Raw genomic sequence first — 12,891 nt, forward strand, 5'->3', positions numbered from 1 at the left:
ACACCCCCCACCTGTAGGAGCCAGATCTATGGTGTAAAAATTGCAAGAATCTAAATAATCACATAAATTAGCTATGAGGTCAGAGTAAAAGTTATCTCTTTTTCCAAGAAAACTGGTGAAAGCAGATCAACTGAACTTCTTACTAGTCCATACACATCTGAAACTCACAGCTGTATATGTGTAGTAGCCAATAATGTTTTTATTGACAAAATGTGATAAATGATTTAATTGCAGGAAATGAGAACTAGTTACAAAAATGAAAAGGTCATACCACTTGAATGTCATCTGTATATTCTTATTTTGTACTGGAATATTGAAAGAAAGGAAATGTAAGAAAAAAAAGAGAAAAAAACTGAAATAACAGGAAGAAATTTTCCAAGTGTGAAAAGAACTTTCTAGATATACAAGCAATAAAGGAAAGACTAATTGATTCATCTAAGTAAAAATGAACGAGCTTATAATCTTAAAAGTTATCAGTAGCAAAATCAAAGCTAAATGCCAGTGAAAAAGTACTAGGGAGTTAGGGAGAAGGATGATCATTGTAACTCTGGCCATATACATTTTGGTACCAAAATATTTTGCTTTTTTCTTAGCATTACTGGGTGGGTGAGTGATTGTTTGAGTCTCTTGTGCTGATCAGCAGACCAGACTGGGCTAGCTGTACTTAGAAGTTGCCTGTTGTCTGGCCCCATGAGCGCTGATGAGCTGTGGGCTCTGCGTTTGAATCCTGATTTCCCTACTAATTAACCCCATGTGATTTGCACAATCTCTCTTGACCTCACTTATTTCCTGTAAAATGGAACTTACGTACTTAGACTCATGGAGTGTACCCTCGTAAAGATGATCCACACAAATTTCCATGCTGCCTGATAAATCTTAAATTCCGAGGAAACACTGATCGCTATTATGTCAGCTGAGAATGAGTTTAATTGGCAATAAACCACTGTTCTTTATTTCTGCCAGTAGCAAAGCAAGCCATTGTTAGGTTAACACTTGCTTGGTCTCTTTGAAAAATATGTCAATTAAGTATACATTCTCTATACAGCATGGCAGGTGTGTGTGTGTGTGTGTGTGCATGTGCGTGCATGTGTGTGTGTGTGTGTGTGTTAAGCCCAGTAATTACTCCTTGGAGGTGGAACTGTCCGTACTCAATCTTTCCCATGGCAACTGAAAACATAAGAAAATAAAAGGAAAAAAAAATTAGAGGTTACATAATTGCTGTCATTGAATTAGGAGGAGTGTGAAGATCATGAAGATTTTTGTGGTTTTTGGTTTTCTCTTGGTTGAAGGTGTTAGTGAAGATACAGAGGTCCTACTGAGTAACTGAACAGGATGCTATTGCTTGCTTTGAAGTGAGTACACTGGTCAAAAGTACAAGTGGGAGGGGAAGTTGAGGTTTAATGAAGGCATGTCATTATTAATGTTTCCATGGTTTTAGCAGTTTAAAAGCTGGAAGTTTAAGTAAGGTTGTTGGTTGTGGGGAAAACAGCCCACAGACATTCAGACATGGTTGAAGTTCAGTCTTTCAGTCTTCGTTTTAACCTGAAAATGGGGAGCCAAGTCTGTGAATGACATAGCAGAGGGATCTCCATAACTTTTAACAGTAAATGCTAATCATCACATGGTCACAACAGCACATGATTTAGAAAACTACACCCTTCTTTTCAAATCCCAGTTATCTGAAGGCTGTTTTCCTTGGGAGGAGAAAGAATATTATTATTTGGGATGACAAGCCCTTCTTTAAAAAAGATTTATGTTAATTTCCCCAAAGCTTAGGTGGAACCAAAAACATTAGCGTTCAATGAACAGGCGGTGTCTTTTCCTAATATCCATAAAATGATCTTGTTTACTTTCTCTTGGTATCTCTTGTATAAAGATGAACACAGAAGGCCTCATTTAGTTCATTGGGAGATAAGATTGATATTTCTACCAGAAATTTGCCCTTTATAATTCCAGAACAAAGATAAAGCAAGTCCCCTCTCCCATGTATGTCCTGTAAGCCCCTATTTTGTCTTACTCTAAAAATAAGATTATTTTTCCCTCCTATGACTCAGGAGATAATATACAGCCAAGTCTATTTTATCAATAATAAGTCAGAGGTAGAAAGTGCATGGAGAATTAAAATCTGTCAATTCTTCAAAAGCCCAACCTTCAAAAAACATTTTTTCTTATTCAGTTTTTAAATGTAAACAATGGATACGAAAGTGAGAGATTAGATACTACCTTCAGTGAGTAACCTTGGGTAGGGTGGCTGAATGTGGAAATCCATTTTCAATTACCTAGTGAGCCCTAGGAAATTTTTAAAAATTTTTTAAAAATTTTATTTTATGTATTTTTTTACATCATTTTTCATTTTTGCACAGTGTATACATTTTCATCTTGGTAATAGTCTATAGTCCCCATATAATTCTCACCCACCTTGTTTTGATCCTACTCCCTTCCCCCACCCTCACCCCCCAGTGTGTCTCTGGTTTATAGTTGCTTGTTGATTTTGATTTTTACTTTATTAAAATTAGTCTTTTTCCTCATCCCTTATTTAGGTTTTCTAAATTCCTGCTAGGAGTGAGACCATCCGATATTTTTCTTTTTCTTTCTGGCTTATTTCGCTGAGCATGATCCCTGGGAAATTTTTGTAAGTGCTCTAGTTCTCCTTAAATGGAGATACTTATTTACAATATGTATTTTTTTTTGTAATTTGCTACATAGGACAGTTTTTATTCGATTGAACATACTCCGTCTCTCCTTGTCTCACCTGATAGAAGGAAGCAAACACAAGTATCCTGAGTAGATATTTTTATTCCTCTATATTAGCAAGAATGGATTGTAACCCTGCGATCTTGATCGTCTGACCTCTATCAACTATAACTGTCCCGAGGCTAAGCATTGCTATTGGTAAGGCAAAAATCAATAAAAGAAATATCCATATCCATGTCCTTTTTTCTCATCTTTCCCCATCCATAATGGTCAATTGGGCTGTTAACCTAGTTTTGACCTGGGAAGCTAAATAAGTATTTTTTTTCCCTTCCTGGGAATCCTACATCGCCAGTTTCTATCATCATAACTTGTAGGAGCTGGAAATTTCTTTCTTCCCCATATTGGTCTTTTGTCTATTGATGGTTTTTCTTTAACCTGAATGTTCAGGGCTTTTGCAAAATCTCTACTCCAAGATTTTGTTCTACCTAGTTCTACTGGAACTTAGCTAAAGAAAAGCTGTTTCTACCTGCGATCACCCTTGCCTTATTCTGATCTATTAGGGTAAAGTCTTTCCTAATGGCATTTGCTAACACCCTCCCCCACTTCTTTTCATTGTGTAGTGGGATAAATGCCTGTCTCAACTGGTTTTGGTTCAGACCAATATTAGAGAGTCACCTTTTCATGGCGTTGGTTTTATGGTGCACATGGCAACTCCCTGCAGGCTCCAAGCTCCATGGCAACAGCTGGTGTCCCCAGCTGGTCTGGGGTTTGTTCCTGGCATACCCCCGAGCATGTATTCTATTATACCAAGATCCTTGATAAAATCTAAACACACATCATTAACTTCAACCATGAGAAGGTGTGAATTAATGATCTGATTAAAAAATGGTAGTCATGGTATAAAATTTCATTCTTGTGACATAATAAAAATAGGAATCAAGATAGGAGATCAAATTGGTTTTGCCACTAACTAGATTAATAAAGGTATTAGAGCAACTTGATTTTTATGGGTGTCATCTCCAAAGATAAATTTATTTTATATTTTAACTTATAAATATAAATTTTATTTATTTAAATTTAGTCTTTTAATTGAGGTGACCTTAGGATCCTCCCCATAGTGCAACCACCACCAAATCACCCATATTCCACCACCATAGTCCATTGTGCTTCCTTCTCTTTGTTCTCAGCTCTTCCTTGTCCCTCCCCTACCTGGATACTTCAGTTCTATAGTCAGCTTTCAAGGCTTAGTTTAGACTGAATTATCAAGACTTTGATCAGCATTATGAGTCTCTCTTATGTTCAATACTTCTTTTTTTTTTAAATATATTTATTTATGTAAGCACTGGGTACAGTCAGAAGTGCAGGAGGATGAGAGAATTGACCAGAGCGGGGAACAGAACAGGCAGACTGACTGAAATACACTGCTGAGGGGAGCAGTGGGCGAGACAGGAGAGGTCTGTTGCGCCGTGTGGGACCCTCGCCGTCGGCTGGGGATCGAACCACCGCTGCAGAGGCTGTGGGCAGCTTTGCAGCCCAGCGCTCAACCACAGTGCCACCAGGGGAGGCCCTGTTCAATACTTCTTATAGTTCAGTTGTTTTGCTAAGGATTACAATGCTTGTATTTTATATTATCTAAAGAAAATCACATGTTTTTTGGGATGGGTCATATCCATGACCATGCTCAAGTACATTGGAGGTACAATAAAGTTATTCATGGCTCTGGTCTGTCCAACTCAGTGGGTTAGAGTGGTCAAGGATAGTGTCTTATAAAAGGACCAAAGTAACTGTGGTGGAGAGGACTTGATTATCATGTCTTCTATTGATTTGTTATTTACCTCCTGTCCCACACATGTACACACTTCTCCACCAGAGTGATTCATTTGTTCCAGTGAATGAACCTACATTGACACATCGGTATTACCCACAGACCAGAGTTTATATTTGGTCATTTTTGTGTTATGAATTTTATGGGTTTAGTAAATGTAAGCAATGTATCCATCATTATGGTTTCAGATTGTTTTCACTGCACTATAAGTCCCTGTGCTTCCTCTATTCCCCCTGTGCAGCATCCAACTGCTAATCTTTTTTCTGTCTCCATAATTTGCCTTTTCCAGAATGTCAGTTGGGACAATAGAGTACTGAATGTTTTCACAGTGACTTCTTTCATTAATACATATTTAAGGATTCCTTTTTGTCTTTCCATGGCTTTATAGCTCATTTCTTTTTAGGGCACAAAAATAGATCTTGGACTGGATGTACCAGTTTTCTTTATCCATTACCTATGGAAGTCCAAGGACTAAGTTTTTACAATTTTGAATAAAGTTGTTATATATAACCATGTGCAGGTTTTGTGCAGACATAAGGTTTCAATCTCTTTGGGTAAAATTAAGTAGCACGATTGCTATATGGTAAGAGTATTTGGTTTGTAAGGAATCACCAAACTGTCTTCTGAAGTGTCTTCTTTCCACAAGCAACACCATCCTTGCCAGCATTTGGTGGTGGTGATGATCTGGGTTTTGTCCATTCTACTAGGTGTGTTACTCGTCTCATTTTAATCTGCATTTCTCTGATGATGCAATTAAAGCATGTTTTGGTATATTTATTGGCCATCTGTATATATGTATTTTTTCTGATGAGGTGTCTGTTAAGGTCTTTGGTCCATGTGTTAATTAGTTTTCCTTATTGTTGAGTTTTAAACATTCTTTGTATATTTTAAATAAGTCATTTATCAGATATGCTTTTGGCAAATGATTTCTCCCGTTCTGACACATTTTCTCAGTCCCTTTACACAGTGTCTTACACAAAGTAGAATTTTGTAGTTTAATAAAGTCCAGCCTCAATTCTTTCTTTCATGGATTTTGCCTTTGATGTTGTACCTAAAATGTCATCGCCAAATCAAGAACATTTAGGTTTTCTCCTGCGGTATCTTCTAAATGTTGTATATTTTGTTTTTTACATTTGGGTCTGTGTTGCATTTTGAATTTTTTTGTGAAGGGTATATATAAGGTCTGTGTCGAGATTGATTCTTTTTCTGTGTGGATGTCCAGTTGTTCTAGCTCCATATATTTTTAAGATTTACTTATGCATACAAGAACTGGGGAGAGGTTCTTGGGGTCGGGGGGACATGGGAGAATTAACTGGAGACAGAGTTGGGAGTAGAGAGGCGGATCTACTGAAATACACTGCAGAGGGGAGCAGCAGGTGGACCAGGAGAGGTCTGCTGTGCCATGTGGCTTAGCTCCCAGGCCAGGGATTGAACTCATGCCACAGTGGCTGGTAATAGCTTGATAGCACAGAGAATTTAACTCCTGCACCACCTGAGAGGCCCTCCAGCACCATTTATTGAAAAGACTTTAATTCCTCCATTACGTTGCCTACATCTTTGTCAGAGATCAGTTAACTATATTATGTGGGCCTATTTCTGGACTCTCTAGTTTGTTCCATTAATCTTTTTGTCTATTTTCCAATAACACAGCATTTTGATTACTGTAACTTTACACTGTATTCCAACTTTGTATTTCTCAAAACAAATATGTTGGCTATTCTGAATTACTTCATCTCTAAGTTGACCTTTTTCACAATATAGGAAAGTGGTTTTTGGTGTGAGTGTCTGGAGATAGAAGCTAATCAACATAAATAAGATATATACTAGAAATTTCAGAAGGTTGGAAAGAGTGACTTGAAAAACTTTTCACTGAAAAATGTATCTGAAACTGTTAATCACGGAGGCTATTGTCTGAGCAGAAAATACTGTAGAGGGAGGAACATTGCAGTTCTTTTGTAAAATTTTTACCTGTTTATAGAAGATTATATTTCTGTACCTCTTCAGCATGTTTTCCTAATTGTTTCAGTGGTCCATGGATCTACTGATTGAAAAAGCAAAGATCAACAGCCTCTACTAGTATCACTCCAATCTGCCTTCTTAGTAATGGCTTCCACAAGTTCACTTTGTGAATGAATATTTGCAGAAAAGGCATAGTTTTAAAATGCTGTGGTTAGAAAATTCTGTACTCAAATCCTCAAGTTACATTAATCAGCTTGTGGACTGCAGCAAATCAATTCACTCTTCTGAATTTTAATTTTGTAAAGGCTAAAAAATTAAAGGTATTGACTTTTAGTATTATCATTGATGCCATGTAAGTAATTATCATGTGGGTTCTGACATTCAGATCTATTTCTTGAACCACTTATTTGGATTTGCAGTATATGAACATAGGATATTTGGATATTTTCTTGCTTTCTCTTTAGGTGATAGATTTCTCTTTTCCTATTCTCTAGAATCAAAATTCTTTGGCCAGAAAGATAATTTTAACAAAAGATTTAGGGCACAAGTATGCTATTTAAAAGTCAAAAAATATAAAAAAGGCTCTAACAAATCTTTTTGAACTCTATGTCCCCTCTTTCATATTATGATGTTCAGTAATAAAGAGGAGAGAGAATAAAAAAATCCTATTTTTATTAGATGACTTATATGCTCAGTATGATATTTTGCAGACTTATCTAATCCTGAAAAAATATCTAGAAGGATATATAATTCACTGTTCTCAGGTACTGCTTGCCATCTGTTTTCAAAGTGAAAAATGAGCATTATACTTTGCCTTTTCCCCTTTTGTCTGCTAAGTCCAAACTAGAGGAATGTGGTCAATATTTTTACAACTAACACAATATTAACATTGATGGTTTCATATTCCACTTTCTTTGAAAAACTCTGTGGTGGCCATTCTATTTTTTTATGAGTCTTTTATATACTTATTACAACAAATATTCTTGGCTCGGGGACCTAGGAAGCTCACTCATCAGGAAAGTTCAGTTGGGTTTTTCAGGAACCAGATGTGTTTCCTTCAGTATTTATTTCTTTCAAACCTGATCCAGTGTGGATGAGACAGAAGGTCTCATCAGGACAATCTTAGGAAACAGAATTGAATTCAGCAGGTTTCACAGATGAAGATACGAATTGGAGGATACAAAAACATAAAGAGCTATGGCATGTCTGTATACTAAATGCTTTTCATATACATTATTTGTCATCAAAATCACTACCTACAATAAAGATTGTGATAGTCACTATTTTCATTGGACTGATAAGAATACAGACTCAGACAAGCAAGTAAGTTGACCCAGAAACATATTGCTAGTCAGCTGCATAGTACTTTCCCTGTTAATTCTGTTGTCCTTTGCTGAAAAAAGATGTGATTTGTGCCACTGGATGAGTTGTAGTCAAACCAAAAACTACAATTGCACTTCCTTTCATTCAGTCTTCAGTGGTTTCAGGCCCTATAGAAATGTATTTTGGGGTCAAGTTTGTTTATTTTTTAAAGATTTATTTATTTGTTTGTTTGTTTGTTTATTTATTTATACAAGCACTGGGTACAGTCAGTAGCGCGGGAGGGTGAGAGAATTCACCAGAGCCAGAGCGGGGAGCAGAGCAGGCAGAAGGACTGAAGTACACTGCTGAGGGGAGCAGCGGGCGGCAGGAGAGGTCTGCGCGCCATGTGGGACCCTCCTCCCGTGGCCAGGGAGCAGCCGGGGATCGAACCAGGGCTGCAGAGGCTGCGGGCAGCTTCGCAACCCAGCTCTCAACCACTACGCCACTGGGGAGGCCCCAAGTTTTTGTACTGTCACCCATGCCATGTGCTCAAAATGACAGTGATTTTGTGGCAGCCACTTGCTCAGAAGGGGCTTTTTCTCATCTTCTACAATGTTCTACTAAAGTAGCATTTTAAAAAGCAATAACCTGTGAAGATGACCAGATAGCAGTTGCTCTTAACTATTATTAAATGGCTAGTGTGTTTCCTGTATGCATAGATTTATTTTACCTGTATTATTTTATTTTATTTTTTTGCTCCATACAGTGCTTCTGTGGGGAACTCGCTATTATCTTTCCTTTGCAGATGAATAGGCAGAGGCCCAGTAGGAGTCCTAACTTGCCAAGGTCCCAAGCTAGTGTGGCCCCAAGCCTGAGCCCTCTGATCTTCCTTCCACTCTGCGGTGCTAAGTGTTAGCCATTTGTCTTAGCTGCTGTGACTCCCTGACACCATTGACATAGCCCTCACCACTCAGTGTATTTTTGTGTTGGTCCTAATTTGTCACTAATTATAAATAGTGCCTGTGTTTTAGGATGGAAGTTGTAAAGTGTAATTGAAGGTGTATTTATCAGGTGGAAGAGGGTTGAGTCATTTGGGATGGTTAGGATGATCTCTGGACATGCTTCCAGGCCATCAGCGTTTCCACTGGACAAAACTGAACCTTTGCAGAAGGTGGTAGTTTGTGTTTCTGTCTTTGCACATAGTTGTCCCTGCATTGTCTTGGTCTTCAGCCTGAACCACTCATGATGAAAAACAAGCCTTGGGAAAGATGAAAGAAATAGAACTAAAGAAAAAACCCTACAGGTTTCAAAGGACCTGAATTTCATCACCATACCTTATAATAGTTACCATCCTTGTGATACTTTCCATGAGTTTGTTGATCTTTTTCTGTTTGGGAATATATTTTCCTTTCTATTTAAAAATATCCTCTCCTTAGAATCATTTTAAGTGTGGTGATTAGATGGGGGCATATGCATACATGGTTCTTTTCCATTTTTGTTTAATCTTTGGCTCCTTTTAAATGGGCTTCTGGTCATTGACACACCTGTTTGGAGGATGTTTACTCAGCAGCTGCTATATGCCCGACCCATTACTGGGACCTGAGCCTAAAGAATATCTCAGATGCTGACTCTTCCTTAGGGCCTTTAGATTATGGTGGGCGAAACTGTCTTGTGCCGGCTAGACATGGCACAGTCTAAGAAGTGTTTTATTAGCAGATTGAAAGGTTTCTAAGGGCAAAAAGGAAGGACATACATTCTCCTGTGATCATAAGCAGACCTTTGAGCCAAATCTACGAATGGCAGGGTTAGATTGGCAAAGGTGGGCAGGCAGTACAAAGGGGACAGAAAGTTAAAAACCTGGAAGGAGAGAATGGTCATCATTTTATAGCTAGAAAACTGAATTCTCTGTACAGTTTGATTTGCCTTGTAAAGGAAATGCTACCAGCAGTCAGGACTCTGATATCTCTTCATCACTCTCCATTGATTACTGAGTAAAATTGGGTTCCCTGGCTCTTACTGGTCTCTTTCCTTTTTCTGGTTAGTTTGATAGTCTTGAATAAGATATAGATGTGTCCACATCGGGCTTTAATCATAGGCAAGGAAAGAAAAATCTGAACTGCCTACTATGACACAATGGAATACAATATTTTTTGCCATTTATCTATCATCATTTATGTTTTTCTCCAGCAAATTCTGATTTTCTACTATGTTATTAGAATGTCTCTTTAATTACTGTCTGAATGCCCATATTGCTACTCCTCTGTTTCTTTTGTGAGACATCCTTTATAGCCATGTTGTGTCACTTGGGAGATTCCCTCTGTTTAGTATCTTAGATTTGCAAATTGGGGCTTATATTGGGGAAACAAAATACTTATGTGTAAATATCTTAAAATTCCTGGGAAACTCACAGAACTGCTTAACATGATGTAAAATAGTTTGTGTCTCCAAGAAACTTTGCAGGTGGGTAAAGTAGGTATGAAGTGTGTTTTATGTTTGACTTACTATCTCTTCAGTTACATAAAATTCAGCAAAGTTCTTTATAGTAATATTAGGGAAATGGTTTTCTGTATACATCACACATACCACAAAGTACAGAAGGAATGTAATGGACAGATGTTCTCTGAGAGTTTATATTCTCTAAGAGGACTCACAATCATGTAATTTCTACCATATTCAGAAAATAAGCATTTTTAAATAAAATGTCTATGACATTGGTTGCTGGGGGTAAGTAAGTTAATCCCAGGTGCTAACTTTGCTGAAGACATCGAATTATGCTTAGTGACTGATTGATTGCTGAGTCAACTTTTTGGGAGTCCCAAACACGATGGTGTAAGATGAGAAACTATACTGCCAAACATGATAAGAGCACAACTTAAAAAAAAAAAATTCACACACACATGCACATGTACACGTGCACACACAGGTATAACTGAGTACATTATCCAGGGTGTTCTGATTCAAGGAAATTGAAAGCTGTGTTAGAGATGTAAAATGATCAACTTTATAAATACTGCAGAAGCGTTCATTTAGGAGACAGAACATTCTTGGCAAGCAATTAAACCCTCCACATTGTCTTATTCATTTTGTGATTTATATTGTTATAATTCAATAAATAAGCAAAGTAGTATTGGGTAATAAGTGAATGTATTTTCAGGGGTTAAAATATGGACATGAACAATCTACCGTGTGACAAAATGAATGGCTATGCTGTTAATAAGGTTTTTATCAGTCCTATTTCCCATGCCCCCCATTCTTCTTGGTCATCTCATAGCCCAATCTGTACATTGTTAATTCTTATCCTAAACTCCTCTGATCAGAGGAGAACATTTTGTGGCACAAACTCTGTAGGCGCTTTAACATAATTACATATAGGTTAAGAGTTCTCTTCAGCATGGCATCATTGGCTGATTTAGTAATTTCTAGAATTCTGCCCAGACTTGAAATTACTTTCAGTGCCCATTGCTGAATCTTGCTGTTCTCTGCATGTTTTCCTTCTGGGATTAAACTAGACAGGATTTTGGTTTTTTAATACATTCCAGTGGGTATAAGTATATTGGCTCATAAAGGTTTCCTTAATTGACCTGGTTATAGTAGACATGATCCTCTCTGCCCCTAATTTTTCTCCCTTTTAAAACCAGAGATTAATAACCTGCTGTTACCTCCATCACTCTGGCGAGAAATCCTGCCAATGGTGATTTATAAAAGCAGTTTTGCTGGGAGGGTAGATCTGGGGTTGTTGAGGAAGTAACAAAACTAGATCCAGGATTTTCCTTTCAATGACATGGGGACAATTTCACAAATTAAGTTAGCAAATTCATATTCTTATGTCTCAGTCACAGAAACGGGAACATTTAGCCCAAAAAGAGTCAGTTCATGTCAAAGTTCCTCTGGAATGTTCCCTCCTGTTCTGCGGGCATATGCCTTTCCCCAGTCCATCACTCCTCTTCTTGATTCCTTCTGTTTGGTGAGCATTGAATAGTCGGTGAATGAATTCGTCATTGTGTCTCTGTTATGTCGGGTGGAAATCTGCACCGGAAGAATAACTGGTGGATGATCTGTACTGGGGAGACCTGGGCTTTACTTCAAAGGCAATTTCCCCATCCTGGCAGGGCAGGACACGCTCTTCTTGGGCTGGGAAGTCACAGCTCTATCCATGTGAAAGACGGCACCTCCTTTTGGCCTTTTTCTCTTCCCAAGATCTGTTGAGTCCAAGTGTGACTGCCAAGAGGCATCCAGAAAAGCCGGAGAGTCCAAGCATGCCAGACCTTCCTGTAGCCTGCCACACACACACACAACACCTCAAGGAAATGAGTGAGGATCACTGGGAAGGAGGGAGCCAACCAGGTGAGCAACCACATCTGTCTGAAGGCTAAAGCAACAGGAAAGGATCCTTGGCAGTTCTGTTTATTTGGCAAGATCAGGACATGACCTGAGCTTACACTAAATTACCTCACAGCAAATTATTTTTTTACCAAGCACTATAAATGTTAGGATGACTCCACTGGGTTCTTCAGCTGAGGACAGATGGATGCATCAGAGATGGTAATGAGTCTCCAGGTGTGATTGGGGGATTGTGCCCTCAGGTGTGGGGTTCTTTTGTTGAAAGTTAATACAAGAGCTTTAACATAGAATCTTCTGATTTTGGGGTGTGTGTGTCTCTTCCTGCATGAGGTGGCTGAGACTGCTTTTCCTCTTTATGCATATAAATCTCACTTTTTGCTGTTTTGGGGTCCATATGTTTTGAAACTACCTACTAGGCAAATTGAATTGGATTGTACTATATATATGTACATATATATAAAATATAAATATATAACATATATGAAATCACTGGTTGGCACTTTATACAGTTTGGCGCTATAATAAGATTTCCAGAGTTCCATTGTAATTCTAAATGAGTTTTAAAATTCTACCCCTTGCCTTCCTTTTCATTTATGTTAAATGTCACCACTATGTGGAGAGAAGCTATTTTAATGATAGCAGGATATTATTTAGAAAGTCCTGCTGTACACCTGTAAACCATATAGAATGTCAACAGAGCAAATTTAAACCTGGAAACAACTCTTCAGGTAGGGTTTCTCAATTTCTGCACCATGACATTTTGAGCTGGA

The 12,891-nt window shown here is 38.0% G+C and overlaps 1 long non-coding RNA gene across 1 annotated transcript in view; it reads left to right on the forward strand.

The window, feature by feature from the left end:
* LOC119251684 (uncharacterized) overlaps nt 1-12,123 on the forward strand; it is a 352,458-nt gene extending 340,335 nt beyond the window's left edge. The window contains exon 7 of the long non-coding RNA XR_008552996.1: nt 11,978-12,123. This is a non-coding gene — a long non-coding RNA (uncharacterized LOC119251684). The remainder of the gene's footprint in view (nt 1-11,977) is intronic.
* Nucleotides 12,124-12,891: the final 768 nt, after the last annotated feature.

The sequence above is a fragment of the Talpa occidentalis genome, unplaced genomic scaffold (assembly GCF_014898055.3).
Source record: "Talpa occidentalis isolate TD23 unplaced genomic scaffold, MPIMG_talOcc4v2.1 talOcc4.2, whole genome shotgun sequence".
NCBI classification, from domain to species: domain Eukaryota; kingdom Metazoa; phylum Chordata; class Mammalia; order Eulipotyphla; family Talpidae; genus Talpa; species Talpa occidentalis.